Raw genomic sequence first — 18,442 nt, 5'->3', positions numbered from 1 at the left:
TTTCTCTGCCTCTCCCTCTCCCACCGCGTCAATGCGATTCAATGGGTTTTCCTATTTCCAGCAGTGGCTGGCTATTGGAGACAAGCCAAATAAATGCTGCATTGAGAGTCGGGATGCGATGCTTAAGTAGCAGCAGCTGAACTGCAAATGTTCTGTAGTATACTTGAAGGCGTATTCTATCTACTCGGCACTAGCAGTCGCACAAAAGGCAATCGCAGTAATCATAATACTCGTAAATGCGCGCACTCTGCGCGACAAACACCAACACGAACATCAACAACGAGAATAGCAAAGAAAACACTTTCTAAAATAAGCGCAGTTGACAAATTTGACATTTCTGGGGTGAGAGTGGGCGCATTAAAAATTAAAGCTCGTCAACCTCTGTGAAAATTCACACGACCAAAGACTTTAGTAACGTCCGAGCTGCCTTTGCCGTTGGCCATAAGCTGTTGACACCACTTTTGTGTGTTCTGCTGGCAGAGCGGTTTTTGGCCAAAGCGAACAAGTGAGCGGGGGAGCTAGCGATGTATATGAGTGATATGCAAAGTGCTGCGGGCCCGTATACCCACCTTTTAGGTTGTGAACGGCTGCCGAGACTGGGGACGCGGCAGACAGAATCACTGATATGCAGTGACGACAGCTGTGTGCTCTCGCATTTTTTTGGATTCCACTTTAAGTTTGCCGGGGACTGATACGGGCAAAGGTTGTGACAGTTTTGCGGTGTTACACACATGACATCTGGGCTTACTTGTCTGGTTTATGGTTTTGAGCGGCAAAAAAACGGAATTATATTTGATATTTGAGCAGCGTGTGGTGAGCAATGAGACCATAAGTAGCCACTGACATATGGCTTGCAGAAATGAAAAGTATGAAGCACCAATTACACCGTAAGACGGGCTTTAACCTGCTTTTTTCGATTACTGACAGGTCTTAGAGCTTTGGCTCGTTGAAGTTTGAAACTAAATTTAAGTTTTCTTAATGTCATTTGTAATGGTACTGACATGTACAGATACGAACTATTTCATAATTTTGAAGGCCTTCAATTCAAAGAAGAGTGTAGCTAAAAATTTTAATTTATCTTTTACAATAATGCCCTACAATCTAAAAGACAATGTATCGAATATTTAAGATACTTACAAAACGATAGTTCAGCATTATTATCATGCCATCATAAAGGCGGCCTAGGTTAAGCACTTTAATATTAAAAATTCCACTGAAAGTGATTTAATACTTGTGCTAATTCTCTGGCCTTAGCATTTGTGCCCTAAAAGCAAATCCAGTTTAAACAAATTAATGTATATAAAAAGGATACACTTTTAATAAACAAATCAGTCAGAGTTCAAATTTATTGAGTACACACAATAGGGCAAGGGCGCAACATTTGCTAATTGCCATACCCAAATCAAAAGGTCAGCCCATATAGACGAGGACGCACCCAACCGTTTTTAGGCAGGAAGCATCTAAATGATATAAAATACTCCAGCCTTTTACAAAAATGTACGAAATACACGCAAGCAATCAAGCCAAAAGCGACAGCAGTAGCAGCAACAACAATAGTATGTTGCAAATTGTTTATTTTTAGCACGTTTATAAGGCCATCAAAAAAGGTCAAGTTGTGCAGGGAAAGGCCCGACAAGCCGACAGTCGACCCAAACATCAAACTCATGAATATGAGTAACTTTTGTTGTTGTTATTGCGTTCGTATTAGGTCACACTTTGCATAATTAATTTTGATCCCTTTTTTTCCCCTATACATATATATAGGAGGGAAAAAATGCGCAGGTTATTTATGCGGAAACATGCGCGCCACCGCCTTTGACATCAAAATTGGTTAGCTAGGGGGAAGGCAAAGGAAAAATATATTTCTATTAATTTAAAAAAGAAAAAAAATTAAAGCCCACATCTAACATTGTCTGCAATCCTTCCTATTTTAGACCTGACCACCGCACGACATCTAAATAAATTGCATGCATTTTTTAAAAAATTTCCCCAAGGTGGTATATTTAAAAGGCTTGGGGACACAAGCACACACGCGCACACAGGCGAACCTCCTCCGTATGCTGACTTAAGCTTAAAATCAAACCATTTGTCAGGGGCGGCAGACAACATGACAGCGTTGCATGTTTCACAGGGGCATGAGCCACTGTGAGTGAGAGTGCGAGTGTGTGTGAGCGTGTGTGTGTGTGTGTGTGTGAGTGTAGTATGTCAGAGTGTCCCTTTTAAAGTGACACATGACTGCAATTTTGTGCCATTCAGCTGTGCGTTCTTTAACCGCAGCGTGCAATATTTCAAGAATGATTTCTTATACAATCTACAGAAGCTGCTCCTTTCAGGCCTGTTGGCCACATTGACCCTCAAATGCAGCTCTGCAGTCGGCGATGTAGCCAGCGTCGCTGCTGGCTGGACGTCGACGTTCGTTGCCTCGGCTCTGGGTCAAAGCGAAAGTGGCACATTTTGGTTGAAAATTTGTGTTCTATCTGGGTTACTGTGACAGCAGAAGCAGGCTGTTGTTTTTCTGCAACTGTGCAGCATGGCCTATAACACACACACACACACACACATACACATACAAACATTCTCACACTATACGGCAGACCCAAATAAACATTTCAGGCTCTCTGGCTCACGTGTTACGCTGAACTTGTGCGCCATTTTTATTGCCGCCAGCCTAGCAACCCCTTCCCAACAACCCCTACCCCCTATCCCCTATACCCTAGCCTTAGTCATGATTGTTGTGTCGACTCGCCCGCTCACACTCTCACCAAATTATCCTCATCCCTCGTTTGCGCTTTGTTTTTCGTTTTTGTTGATGTTTTTACTTTCGCAAGATTTCCACTTGCTGCAATTTTTGTGCTATGTTTATGTTTGTGTTTCTGTTCCCTCCTCTCATGCCGACGGCTACCACGCGCTTCGCAAGCGCTGCTCAACTTTAGTGTCGAGCGCTTTTTGTTTATCTAAGTGCTTAAACTCTTTGCCAAGCGGCAGCAGCGAAAAGAAAAACTTTAAAATAAACTTAGCAGAAGTTCCCTAAACCAATTAATTGCAATTTCATGCGTAATTAATTTAAGCTGCATTTCGTGTTAAGCGTTTCGAAATAAGACTTGGATAGTCGGCAGGAACGAAACTGAAAATAATGAAGACATGGGAAGCAAAGCGCCTCCTGAAGCTTGGCCAATATTAGCTGGCAACAGTGATAGCTTGGAGTGAAAAGACCAAACGATTTTTAACTGACACTCGGATTAGTGGATTAAAACTTATTTTTGTTGGTTTTCTCAACGGCTTGTTCGAATTAACGCCCAAGTCGTGCCATTGTTATAGTATTCAACATTTGAGCGCTGGTAATTTCTACATCTTATCGGATTTATTAAAAAGCGGATTCAAAGTGCACTTTTTTATAAATGTACGAAAAATATTGAAAACGATATGAGCATCCATATTTTTGGCATTTCGAGAAAGACCGCCTTACATCGAAAAGTTTGTATTACTTCGTTTTAACATGTAAAACAATAGAGTTGGAGATGGTATGTCTTTGATCTTGGTTCAATGGCTTCACGTAACATTATAAGGACAGATAAAACGTATTTTCGGGGAATCACTGTCAAATCGTCCAACAATATACTCTTCAAGATTGTTATTGAATTTAGTACAACAAATAAGTGAATCGCGTTCCTATTCAGAACAAAATAAATCAAAACCTTTGTTGACTAGCAGTTGATAAGATAATTAAAAAAGGAAATTATTTCCACTAGAATTAACAGAATTAAGGTTTAGTTGTGCATGCATATCGAGTCAGATAGGCTGATTCCCTTTCTTATGGGAACCACGTCCAGGATATTGGCACAAAGGCGAAGTCTAAAAGAGCCAAAACAGACGAACACACAGATCTTCATTTATAGAAAAGGAGTAAGTAATAAAATACATATACGAAAAGAAAGATCGCAATAAAAATTAAGGATTGTGTTAGAGATAATTGTGTTAAAATTTTACTACCATCTAAAACCTAGTCTTAAGTCAATTATTTACACCCTCTACTGAGGGAATTAAAATCAGAATGAGGCAAGTTAATGATGCTTATTAGACACACACAATGTTAATGATCTAAATATGTATCATTTAGTTCCTTCTGCTAGTAATTCCTGTTAACACTAACCACTGAGCATGGATAACATTTTTACATCAATATGTTAACTGCTTTTGTTTGTAAACAACTTACTTTTACCCCAAATCAGTTATACCTAAATTTTATTTCTCAGTATCTTTATTTTACCTTATTTTAGTACACTAGTTTGGGATGCTTTTGAACTCCATTATTTAAGAATTTAAGAAAACATTAAATATTTCTAAGAAGTCTTTTTGCTGTTGTTCCATATTTTACGAATTTATTTGGTGTATTTTTTCGTAAATAGTTAATATTGTTTAAGAGTTTCATCCCATGGCTGAACTTAATTAAACAATGGTATACTATACCAACGAATAATGAATAGGTAATCGAAAAAGAATATTGCAATTTCCCACTTCTTGCTTACTTTTCAGTAAAAATTTAATGCTGCCGGGCTCATGTCAGAAGTAGCTTGTTTTCAGGGTTCCTTCTTGTCACTTAATCTAATTATTGCAGGTGGGCGACTAGGGCGGTTACTTGACACATTTCAAATAAAACGTGCCTTGCTCCAATTCCATCAGTTTGTCTTCCTCGCCTGTACCCCACACACTCATCCAATCAAATATACACTAATGTGAGGAAATTTCACTTATGCACTTCCCTCCATTTTCACCATTTACCATTGCTAAATTGCACCTCATTAAAAAGCGAAAACTGAAATGTCACAAAACCCAAATTAAGCCATTTGTGCCACATACACATGCGTGTGTATGTGTCCTGGCATACTCAACCCTGCCCTTCTGCCGCAGCTATTTTCCGCCTGGGCTCTGCCCCACTGCGCTGCAAATGTCGCACGTTGCCGTTGACCGAATTGCGGTTCATAAATTGGGTCACTTGCCAATAGCACCATCATCATCAGGGAAGTAAAAACAAAAAAAAATAAAGAGAATCCAACAAGCACTTGCACTTTCAATGACCGTCCGGTTGCTTGCACATAGCCAGCTATTGGCCAAGTCACGTACCATAGCAGCTTCAAGCAATTCGAGCGATGGCCATAATAATTTTAACCTTAAAAATTACCCTCGACCACAAGCAAAAGCAGGGGAAGGGGGGCAGGCAGCTCGCTTTGCCATCATTTTGCAAACTTGCGTGCAACCAGAGGAGACAGCCAAATGACACTAGCGGTTGGACGAACAGACAAACGATCCAACTGCCGGACTAAGGAGGATAGTTATGGGGAGGGGTCAGAGGTACGTCGCCCGCATATCCGCAAGCCAAGCCCCAACAAGTTAAACTGGCAAAGTAACAGCCTGGCCACTTCCTTTTGTTTAAGCTGACCGAGCAGGCATCCAAACGAGCGACCAACTAGTATGACACTGAACGCCTGACTCTGCTGTATGAACCCCCCGCCCCTTTTGCCACTTCTCCAATGCAAGTGGGAAGTGATAAAATAATGACGCTTATATGCAATGCACACGACCAGCGACCAGCTGGCCAAATGACGTTGGCCATATTGAACGTGCCTGTCGGCACCGCCTTTCTCCCCCCACCCACACCGTTCGTTATAAATTGACCGCATTATTTTGCTCAATTTAACTTGAGCTTGTGCAGCAAAGTTTTCAACTTAATATCTCATAAGTGCTGAGTATGCATATCACAGAACAGGACTGAACACAACCGAACAGAACAAAGACCGATCCCATGGTCAGGTATCCTATACATACCGGTCCGTGCTTGCACCGAGCGTTTATCTCACTCACACGCTCATTACCTCCACCAAGAGGTGGGTCTGAGGCATACAATGGGGTCACTGGAATTACCAAGCCAATAAAGATTATTAAACTATTGTATATATAAATAAATTGATCAACACTTTATCTTTCATCAAATAATAAACTCTATTTTTTTCTATTTAAAAAACAACTTTTTTACTAAAACCTGCAAGTATCGGAATGGACATGAAAATAATTGAAATATACAATAATTTCCATTGTATTTGTCGTATAGTAGAGTCTTTTTGCTTATAAGTATATGGCCTCAAAGCGGCAACTTTTATTGATTTCTCTAATAGCAAGCGACGGAAAAAGTTGAAGATTTGGTTGAAATGGACAAAATAAGCGGGTTATTGGATATATATAGAATATATCTTGATTTCAATGCAGCTTATATACTGGATAGTAATATTTAAGCTTTAGTTCCATCACTTATTAAACAAACATCACGATTTTAAAGGGTTTTTTAATAATATAACATTACTTAAAATATAAATGGTGCTATGCAAGGGCCATAACTATTATTATGACGCACTATTTCGCCTTAAAATGGATCAAAGTTGGATTTGTTGAAGTTTTTTCATTGATAATGTGCATAAGTGATTTTTTAAATGCATCGTGCATTATTTAATCAAAATTTTAATTTTTTTCCCGCATTTTGGAAAAAGCTGCCTACGCCCCTGATGCTATGTTATCAAGAAGTGTGACTTTTTGCTCCACGTTTAACATTTTTTATTTAAACAAAAGTTATATTAAATAACAAGACCAAACGATGAATTTATAAATGCACTACGCATGCAACGCTCTGGATGGAAATGTACATGTCGGAGAAGGGTTGGATAATTCGCGCGGCGTGACGCGCTGTTCGGCCATTTTCTTTACTTGAGCACAGCAATTCGCACTGGTAGTGTTGCCTTTGACTTCTTGAAGCAGACTGACTTGCATCACTGCTCTCTCGAGGCTCGTTGTCTTACTCGTTCTACTCTTCCTTTTTGTTCTTTGACATTTCCTTTTCTCAACTGCCTAGACAACAACAATGCGCTTTGCTCGGCTAAGGCAATATTTGCTCTTAAACCCTGCTCTTATTATAGCCTGCAAGCCGATCACATGACACATTCTCTTTGTATTTGTTTTACACACAACATCATTTAATGATTTACATTTCTTTATTTAGTGTTATTCTTCTACACGGCCTTCCTGGCTCTTACACGTCCTCGTGTAGTATCTTATCATAATGAAATTAGCAAAACAAAACTTATTCAAATAAAACTTATTCGAACAAAACTTATTCAAACGTCGGCTTCATGCCTTGCTCAATATTTTTTTTTTTTTTTTTTTTTTTTTATTATACTATATATAGTCAATCAATTCAAGTATTGCGCTTCAATTTACCATAAGTTTATCGTTACTTCGTTTATTTAACACTTCTTTGCAAGATGTGTCTTCAAATGACGGTTTTGCAGGCATTCACACACATTTGCGGCTGTGCCAACCAGTAGCTCGTACTCTTCTGCGAAAACCCGAACATCTGGATATCTCTCTATCATACCACAACTCATGGACTCCACTTGCCCTTGCAACATGATCACTTTAAGTCACATGTTCTCTACCACGACAACCGCGCCGCACGCCATGATAGACACCCTCCGTCTACACTTGTGCCATCGGTATAACTTAGTGGTACGGGCGTGGTCCTTGTGTATGACAATACTACATCGTCACTGGTGGGAGCTTGGGCTTTGGCCAATGCCTTCTTCTGCATTACCACCCTCCACATCTTCCAACTCTGCAGTAACTTGACTATCTGGTAACGGTCGCAAATACTCATGGGCATACTTGTATGTCCTCTTACTTATCAAGGACTTTAATTTATATCGGTCACCATCAAGCACTTCAATCACGACAAACGGTCCCTTAAATTTGGGGTCAAGCTTTGTTTGGTGCCGCTCTTCACTTTTGAGCAAAACATGATCTCCAACCTTATGCTTAACAATCTTTGCCTTATTTTGATCAAATCTAGCTTTATCATAGTTAGCATTTTTTAACATATTTTCTTTGGCCTGCTTTCTTAAACAATCAACATCAACTTTTTCTTCATTTATCATTGGCACTAAGCCTAGTGGTCTAGCCTCTTTGCCTATCAATAATTCCAATGGACTAACTTTTGTTACTCGATTTGTCGTGCAATTTATGGCCAACTGTACTTCATCTAATGCTTCTTGCCAGGAACGCTCGCTCGTTTCAACTGCTGTCAGCATATTTTTCATAGTGCCCATTACGCGCTCTACCTGTCCATTCGCACGACTCGCTCCCGTAGCTATCAAATGTAAATTAACGTTTTGTGATGAACAAAATTCTCGAAAAGCGGCGCTGGCAAAGCTCCTACCCTGATCAGCAATAATACGCGTAGGCACGCCAAAAATGGATATTGCTGATTTGACCGCTTTTATACAACTTTCCGTGTCCAAATTTAATGTGTGATAAAAGTAAACAAATTTAGTAAATGCGTCTACTTGTACTATGACATACTCCTTCAAATCGTTTTTGCCACTTAGTTTGCCACTTATATCAATGTGTATTGTATGCCACGGTATTTCCACCTTGGGTATCGGATGCATTTCTGCCTGAATCTTGCCCGAGGATGACTTTGATACCTTGCACGTTATACAGTTTTCTACAAACCTACGCACATATTTTGACATATTCTCGAACCAATAGTAGGTGTATACCTTATCTAATGTTTTCTCCCAACCTAAATGCATTATGGCTTCGTGTACGTGATTTATTACGGACCACCTATATGCTCTTGGTACCACTGGCAAGCAGCGCGTTCTACCATTTCTTTGAATCTTTCTATGCAGTATACCAGATCTCATTTCATACGTTCTTGCCATGTCCTCATTAAGCTCATTATTGTGCAATTTAGAAATTAAAACAGACAAATCTGGATCTCGCTGTTGTTCAGCAATCAGCCAATTGTCAGTCAGCTCAGCCAAGTCTACACGTTTCTCAGTAATATTTTTGACGGTCTTTGCTTCAGCAGGGATAGGATTTCTTGAAAGAAAATCTGCATGCAACATGCGATTCCCTTTCCTGTATTCGACTGTGAAGTCGAATGATTGTAAATATGCCCACCATCTATGCACCCGTGGAGTTAAATCAATTTTGGAACGACTAGCCTTTAATGAGTTACAATCCGTATACACTATAAATTTCTTTCCATGAAGATAATGACGGAAATGTTTAACTGCATTAAATACGGCTAGCGTCTCCAACTCGTACGAGTGATACTTGGATTCCGTACTGGTTGTGCACTTGCTATAATACTCGACTACCCTTGTTTTGCCTTCTAATTTTTGCATAAGTATTGCTCCATAGCCTTCTGAGCTCGCATCAGTGTGCAGCTCTATGGGATACTGTGGATCAAAAATGATCAAAACCGGCTCGTTAGTTAATATGGTAATAATCTTTTGACGTATACACTCGTGTTCTGGCTTCCAATGGAAGCTACCATTCTTGGAGGTGAGGTGATATAGTGGCTTCATTTGCTCTGAAAATTGTGGCACAAATTGTCGAAAGTATGATGCCAAACCTATAAATTGCCTCAGCTGTGTAACTGATTGCGGTTGTGATAACGCTGCCAAGGCATGTATCTTCCGAGAATTAGGTTTAATTTCACCATCTTCGACTTGATAACCCAAATATTCAACATTAGGTTTGAGGAATGTGCATTTCTTTACATTGAAAGAAAATCCGGCGTTGGTCAGAAGTTCCAATACCACCTTTAATCTATGAAATGCCTCTTCTTTAGTGCCTGCTACAATCAAAACATCATCGATGTAAACAATGGCATACGAGTATGCCAGCTCACCCAAGGCACGTGTTATTGCTCGCTGAAATACCGATGAGGCGTTCTTTAACCCGAAGGGCATGGATAAGAATTCGTATTGACCCTCAGCTGTTACAAATGCCGTACGTTCAATTGAGTCAGCATGTATGGGAACCTGGTAAAATCCGCTAGCCATGTCTAAACTTGAAAAATATTTTCCTTCTCGCAGTCTGTTGATTTGATCCGATATCAACGGCAGTGGATATTTGTCTGCTATAGTATTGGCATTTAACTCTCGATAATCAATGCATAGGCGGTCACTGCCATCTTTCTTTTTAACTAGCAGCATCGGACTGGCAAACGGAGAACAGCTCGGACGTATTACATTAGCTTTTAACAGCTCTTTTATTTGTTTCCTCACTATTTCTCTCTCATCTGCGCTAAGTCTATATGGACGCCTCTGCACGATTTTGTTTGGATCTATCAAACGAATTTCTAGTTCACCTGTTGTTACACGACTCTTTGGTATGCCACTTATAAATCTTTCAGCATAATGTTGCCATATTTCTATCAATTTATTTCTGTCTTCATCACTTAATTCTTCATCATTATTTAAATGTTCTAGATAGCACCTATTTGTTGTATCTGAAACAATGTTGACAGCCTTTGTTTTATAAATACTGAACTTTTCAGCGTCCATGGCAACGCCGAAGCCAAGGCTCAAAATTTCACGACCAACCATTACATTGTGCTTTAAAAACTTATCCAATACTACATGAAATAATATTTCCAGAGTATGCTCACATATTTGAACAGTCGTATGAATTTGTAAATTACTATACACGGAATTTTCACCAATGCCTTTCAGCATAACTGTACTGAAAATTCTCTTTCCAGCAAATTTATTTGCCATTTTCTCTTTTATCAAAGAGCACTCGGCGCCCGAGTCAAAGAAGAATGGAATGAGCTCACCAAATTGCAACAATAGTCCCGTTGGTTCCATTACTGTGCAGACATCTACTCGCTTCTCTTGTATGTTGCTTTTGCTCGCTGCTTCTAGTCCCCGTGTGCACATCGTTGAAATGTGGCCAGTCTTGCCACATTTAAAACACGTCACTGCGCCTCGCTCTCTCGCTGTTGCTGAATTGCTTTGCATCTGGTTTGTTCTCGGTGCATTTCTCTCGTCCATTTTCCTCTTGCGGCATTCTGCCATTTTGTGTCCAGGTTTTTCACAATAATGGCATTTCATAATAGAAGACGACTTGTACCTTTTCTTCTCGGGGCCAGATGTGTGTTCCGAAGTGATTTGCACGTTGCGTTTACCAAAAGCGTATGCTTTCAACTGCTGCTGGAGCTCGCTTCGTGTTTTGATGTTCGTTGTAAACGCCATACGCTGCAGCCTCGTATCAATTTGCGAGGTATGTGCCAGCACGAACGAGACTGCTATTTCTTCTGCGCTCATTTGCTTCCATTTCGTCATTAGTGACGTCACCAATCTGCTTGCATACACCGATAGACACTCGTTTGCGTTCGGTCGGCCGTTAAGAATGTTTAAGAAAATGGCGGCTGGCGTCTCTATACCCTCGTATCGCTGCAGAAACAATTCCTTAAATTCAAGCCAGGTTATTCCAGCATAGCAAATCTGGGACAACCACTGCGATGCGCCTCCATTTAGGGAGCTGCTAAGTGCGATGACCAATGCACTACCTTCTAAGGGATTTTCGGACATTATCATGTCTGCTGTTTTACACCATGCAGATGCGTCCGCGCTCGTGTCGTCAGGGTCGAACTTTGGCAACACAATTATTTTTTTTTTATGAGACTCTGCATATGGCACTTGCATAACTTTTATCAATTCCATAAAATTACGATTCTGTGACTCAAACAGAGTTCGCCAATCATTGTCAGAATGTCTTTGGGGCGAGGCCGATCCCACTTCTGATGTCGGAGAAGGGTTGGATAATTCGCGCGGCGTGACGCGCTGTTCGGCCATTTTCTTTACTTGAGCACAGCAATTCGCACTGGTAGTGTTGCCTTTGACTTCTTGAAGCAGACTGACTTGCATCACTGCTCTCTCGAGGCTCGTTGTCTTACTCGTTCTACTCTTCCTTTTTGTTCTTTGACATTTCCTTTTCTCAACTGCCTAGACAACAACAATGCGCTTTGCTCGGCTAAGGCAATATTTGCTCTTAAACCCTGCTCTTATTATAGCCTGCAAGCCGATCACATGACACATTCTCTTTGTATTTGTTTTACACACAACATCATTTAATGATTTACATTTCTTTATTTAGTGTTATTCTTCTACATACATTACAATAGTCCGACTATTTTCGATAGTTTTTGTCTTTAATTTCTGCTTCTAGTTGAGTACACAATTATTTTGATAATGCAAAGAAAAAACTATTTTTGATTTTATTTAAATGAATATAAATGTAATTAGCCAAATAAATATTTATTTTAATTATTTAATATGCATTGCAAATATGATTATCCTTCTAAGGCTAACCACATTGATTGGATGATTTGTTTTACGAACATTACATTTTATCGCTTACGATTATTTTTCAGCCCATCTCTAGTGCAGCTGGGCGTTCGCTGGGCCCATTGTTAAATTTACAATGGCGGCCAACACTTCCAGCCATTCGGCTTTTACTTTCACATTCACTTTTTCGCTTTCGTTTGGCATAATTTTTTTTATTAGGTCACACCATGGTGTATTCGTTCGGCCGTTCGCTGCAATTTTTCACTACATACTTTTGGACTGGCTGTTAAAATTTTATGAATTTTAAGCATGCCGTGAAAAAAAAAAAATAAAATATAAAACAACATTTTGTTTTAATAGCGCCCAAACTATTTAATTGCAATTCCTTGCCAGGTCGAGTTTATTAAATGAATTTCTATAAAGCGCATTACAAATTTAAATGATGCGCACCCCCTTTTAGGGAAGCCAGCTGCATAATTAAATTTTATTCGCACAAATGCACACACACACACACACACATTACCCCCCATTCAGACCTGTATAGCGGAAACACATTAAAGGAAATGAGGCAACGTAGCACAAGGTAAAAAATTAATACAAAATGGAAATGAAAGTTTAGAGCACTTCAATTTGGCCATTAAGTTTCGCCCCTTTCTGGTAAAACGGTAGTGCTTGCAACGCTAACTCGACCTAACCAAACATTAAACAAATTGAGGAGACTTCAAGTCAAGTGCGCTAACGAATGAGAGGCAACAACAACAACATCCGACTTGCTGCTTCAAGCTTAATGCCTAAAAGTATGTTAGGTAAACTGTGGCGCACACTTGAGCGTTGAGCAAATCAATGCTAGAGGGCTGCCACTGTCCAGCTCCTTTCTCCACAATCCACCTGCTAGGGAGACCGAGCACGTACCAGACGCTATAGCTGCTGTTACTGTTGTTGTTTATTCTGGGTCTTGTTTGCAATCCACACAACGAGCCGGCGAGCGGTTAAGGCATTGCGGTTGGCCTGGCCAAATTAAATGAGCGCCCAAGTGTGAGTTTGCAATTTCTTGCAGAATAGGTTCTGATAGTGTTGCCAACACAATCTAAATTGTTTATTTACTTACGCTCAAAATTAACTAACTAACTTTAAACGTTTAGTATAAGTTCCATCAGACAACGTTTAAATAATTATTTTAGATTATTTCAAAACAATATAAAATTATTTCTGATGAAGAAAGAATTACACAGTTCCCGAATTTTATCACTCAATCACCTTTATATTTATTGTTTGATGTTTAAATTGTAAATAATATTATTTTTTCAATTGATATTTAAAGAAAGGTAACATCATTTTATATATTTGCCCTATCTGGGTTTTACTAATAACAATAGATTTTTTATGAAATTTTTGAATGTTTTTTCAAACTACAACTGCATTTATTTTTCTAAATAAAACCCTTTTTAAAACCAACACATAACAAGTAAGAATGTGCAACTTTAAAGTCATAACGGTCAAGAAGAAAGAAGTTTTCATTATTATAAAAATTGGTAATTGTTGAAAATAAAGAACCATTACTTTTTTTGTAATAGTTTAAAGTTTACCATTTTTACTAACAACCATAACGAGTTTTGTGAGGATAATGCAAAAGCCGCTTTTCAATATGTGGCGTTACAGAAACACACAAAAAAAGAAGGACGAATGCGTTCAGAGCTTGGTTGAGATGGCAACACTAATCGAGCTGGGGCAAGGATTGAGCTGGAGCAAGGGTTGAGACTTCACAGCACTAAGTGCGGCAAAAAAAAACACCGAATATCGAGAGCAGCTGCGGCAATCTACCAACGAGGTTTCGGGTGCATTGGTTTTTGCGGAAAATGAACTTCAGTGCAACTAATGCCAAAGATTACGGCTGTGTACCATGCTCAACGCTCAATTACAAAAGGTGTAGCGTAAAAAAACGAAAAACAGATGCCGCGGGCAATGCACGAAGGATAGCAGAAGGGGCGAAAAAGAAAGAATAATTCGAGTTTAATGCAAAACGGCAGTGGCAAAGTAAAAAAAAGTACAAAATAACAGGTAGGTTAGTCGCCCCAAGGCTGGTATAACAATGCAACAATGTACAATGAAAAAACCGTTGGTTACGCAGGCGCTGCAACTTTTTGTTGCTGGTGTACAGTTTAGTTCAGCTCCAGATGTGATGACTAAAAGGCAAATAAGCTAGTTGGCCAGCTACGTGCTAGGGCCAAATGCAATTTATCATATTTTGCTGCATTTGTGTGCATGCCAGTGCGTATAATGAGAAACGAGAAAGTCTGTCAGGCCACAAGCTTTTAATAAAATTTTAAATTAACTTAAGCACTGTAGTGTACTGTGATGCCTCAAAGAACTGAAGTAGACAAAGGAGTGTTGTAAAAGTTCTGCGTATACGCAATCTCTGTGGGTGTGGGTGTGGGTGAGTGTGCGCCACAGTTGCTAACAAAGCGCAAGTTGTAAAAAGCCAGAGATATTTAAGAAGTTTGGGAGTTGAAAAGCAGTTGTTATACGCATAGCCTACATATAAATAATGCCCAGAGTGTCTGTAGTTTGTCAAATGCAATCAAAAGTGTTGGCAGGCAATGTCATAAAGGAATAAGTTTTGATGACAAGTATGTTAGTTCACATGAACTGTTTGAGGAAACTGCTTGACAATAAAGCAAAACGATGCTGAGAAGGTGTGATAAATTTATGCACAAGTTTAAGGGGGAATAGTAAACCTCTGCATGCATATTGGGTAGATTTCTTTGAATGCAATTTCCATAAAAGTTGCTGTACAGGTAACATAAATTGAAAGCTTTAAACTTGCACAAGTAAGTCCCATATTGTTAAATATTGTAAAACAGCGTTTAACGTTCACTAACGGGCATACTTGTTGAACTAGTTGAAAAGCTCCCACAAACAGTTAGTATTAATAGGTAATACTTTTTAAAAGGTAAACATGGAAGATCAAAGTGCTTTACAAAGATACAACATGCAAAAAGGTTTGTTCATTGAGGTACTATATGTGTGTATATTAAAGCATTTACTGTAATTAATGTCGCCATGGATATGGTTTGCTTTAGTGCCAAGGCGACAAATATAAAGTGTCAAAATAAATTAAATTTATAAAACATTTTAAGCTCTAAAAGTCGTAATGAAAAAATCGAACTAAATTTCAAAAGCATCTTATTTGACAGAACCTTGCAAGTTTCAAAGGAATTAAACAAAAATTGGCAAGTTGGTAATTAGTTTGAAACATGTTTCGGTTTAAAAAGGGCAATCAATTGCCGCAACCAAATTTCATTAAATAAATATAAATATAGTTTTTAAATAAGGTAAGTTTAAGAGCAACTTAAGCTTTACAAGTTAATACTGAACAACATAGTTATTCCAGCCATGTGGCTTTGATTTTATTTATGCATATCGATTACGTTTACGTGCTCGCATACTAATATGGGATTTGAGCTCAGGCTTGGTTATAAATAACTTCATTCAGATAACACTTATCTGCCATCTCAAAAATGCACCAACTTTAGCTTAAGCTTTAACTTAGCTTTTGCATTTCAAATCTGTAGTGTGTTGTCAAATCCTTATCTTGTGCTCTGCTAAACTTCATTTTGCCTTTACTTCTGCCGTCTGTCTATACTACTTGTATGCATATATTCCCGGGAAATCAAATTCAACTTGTTATCAGCAGCGCAACTCTTAAGCTACACATCAATAAGTTTTTCTTTTTCCTCTTTCGTTCTATTCATGGCATAACAGAACACGCACTATTGCTTATATCCTGTGCCAAATGCTCTGCTTCCTGTGCCAGCCGCCTTCTGCCTGCTAGTTGCTGAATCCTGTTGCTGTCGCACCGTCATCACACAGTAGAGGGCACAGCAAACTTTCAACTTATCTGTTAAAACCGCATAACTTTACATAAATATGAAGCTATTCAGCATTCACTACGACAAAGCTCAGAGCATAAAAACATTATGCCGCCAACGGTTTTGATGTCAACAACAAAACTATTGTATACATGTATACATATACTACAAGTATATGTATAGATATGTATGTATGTATATACAAGTATGTCGGCATAAGAGCAGGGGCAGATGCTGGCATCATCTTATTATATTTATTATATTAACAACAACAACTACTACTACTACTACAGCAAACATAACTGCGGCGGCAACTATTCTGATGAAAGGCAACGACACTGACGACGCCGGCAAACAAAAAACAAAAACAAAAAAAAGAAAGGAAGAAAATAAAAGAAAAAACTTTAACAGAAGAGATTTGCATAAATTTTCCAAGTAAACAAAACGTGGCGACCAACGCAACATAGGATAAAGGCAAAGGCCGTAGCAGTGGAAGAGGAAGAAATTCCAGCTTCCTACTAGACGCGCCCAAGCTGCCGCGCCAAAGTCATTCATTTAACTGTCAATGCCGTTGTTATGCTGTGGCTGCAGCGGCTGCTTGGCAAAAAAAAAATTTTATGAATTCATAGCGATTTTTATATGTATGTATAAATTTAATATATATATTTATGGTATATATTTTTATGCGCGACAGGAGCAAGCAGCATGCCAGTCAGCCACGGTGCGTGCCTGTGGCCCCATGTCTGCGAGTGCGTGTGAGTGAGCGTGTGTTTGTGGAGTTAAATGAAATTTATTATGGCCCATTGTTCTCTACCCTTCCTTTTCGACTTACAGCACATGTAGCGATGAGTTTGAACTTATCGATAAACTTCAACATGGACACAAACAATACATGTTTTTTTATTGTTGATGATGCTACTGCTGTTTAAAAAGCATTTTGGTTTTATTTTTCCGCATGTCAACGGCGAGTCAGTAACCCGCACGCAAGGGTGGATCAAAAAGTGACATTGTATGTGTATTAAGACCAAGATTTGGAAAGTAAAACAATTTTAATCGTACAAATTGTTTGCCACTAACTTTTCTTTAGGAAGAAACATTTTCAGAAAATGAAAACCGGCCTACAAAAATGGTTACATTCCTTATCGGTGCTGCGTGCGCCTTAAAGGTATGCAACACTTTTTCGTATTTCTTGGGTTTTTATAGCCTGTACCCAAAGGGTGAAAGGCTATACTACTTGTAGTTAGCATTTCCATTTCCTACAGAAATTTTAACTTAAGCGCTGGAGAAACTTATGTGATAATTTTGTATTTATGACCAGTCGCTCGCATTTTTAATGTTTTCTTACTTTTATCAGTTAATCTCTTCCTATCCAATCGATAATACTTAGTTTCTTAATAATAATGTCATGGCCTTCAGATTACATTCTGTTTTTCGATTAGAAAAAAAAACACATCGATTTCGCTCCATTATTTTAAAACAGCGATCATATCGACTTGAAGCTATTATAGTATGTATATCAACGACCCTACTTACTACAGTTCTTGCCTAAAATATTACTTCCATGTTTGATATATGATGATAAAACTTTCTAGTAGTATCAATTATAACCATGTGTATTTGTATAGTTTGGTTTTTCTCGAACCAACTCCCCCCACATAGTTACATATTGGGCAAACATGCTTCATTTTATCTGGCAGACGACAACAAGCGACATCGCGAGCACACTTTTGAGTGCTAGACATCACTTTGTCATATATTCAGTGAATGAGCGAGTGAGTCAGTCAGTTAGTCAGTTAGTCTGCCAGGCTGCCAGCCTGCGCTTGACATGAGTGTCTAGCACTTTGTTTACTAAAAGCGCGACCGATGCGCCGAGGCAGCGATTGGGGGTTATTGGTTCATTGCCCGCAAAGTTGCCCACAGAGAGCAAGTATGCGAGTATGGCTGTGTGATTTCCACCCACACATACATATATACAAGTATACATACATACACGTCGTAGGTCATAGAAAACTGTTTTGTTGATGTTGTTGACGCTTAGTTATGGATTTATGACACTCTGGTCATTGCGGCTGTCAGCTTTCGTTCAAAGTTATAGTTCGGGTCGCTCACTCTGAGTGTGTGGGAATGTGTGTGTGTGTGTGTGAGGATCTGTCTTATCTGTTATACTTCCATATTTACTCGTTTTTGACAGTTCCGTGACTTGAGAAAAAATAATCTAGTGTTGTCACTTTGACATGTCTTTCTTAAATAAATAGTTGGTTTTATTTACCTTTTGGACCTTTTGCTCGCTGAACTGTAAATAGAGAGAGAAGACACAAATCATATTAATAATATTAATAGCGTTAATAAATATCAAAGAATTTATATTTAAAGTTGCACAAATGGTGC

General features: G+C 38.9%; 1 protein-coding gene across 4 annotated transcripts in view; it reads right to left on the bottom strand.

Annotated features, from left to right (window-relative positions):
• The window catches only part of LOC115632936 (palmitoyltransferase app), a 92,840-nt gene that overhangs the window by 36,529 nt on the left and 37,869 nt on the right, over window positions 1-18,442 (bottom strand). For all 4 annotated transcript variants that reach the window (XM_030530231.1, XM_030530232.1, XM_030530229.1 and 1 more), the window contains one exon: window positions 18,324-18,347. The gene's annotated coding sequence lies outside the window, so the exon portion shown is untranslated. The remainder of the gene's footprint in view (window positions 1-18,323; window positions 18,348-18,442) is intronic.

Source organism: Scaptodrosophila lebanonensis, unplaced genomic scaffold, assembly GCF_003285725.1.
Source record: "Scaptodrosophila lebanonensis strain 11010-0011.00,11010-0021.00 unplaced genomic scaffold, SlebRS2 tig00001415-arrow-pilon, whole genome shotgun sequence".
Taxonomy (NCBI): domain Eukaryota; kingdom Metazoa; phylum Arthropoda; class Insecta; order Diptera; family Drosophilidae; genus Scaptodrosophila; species Scaptodrosophila lebanonensis.
The sequence above is the reverse complement of the archived record's forward strand: the minus strand, read 5'-3'. Positions and strand labels throughout refer to the sequence as shown.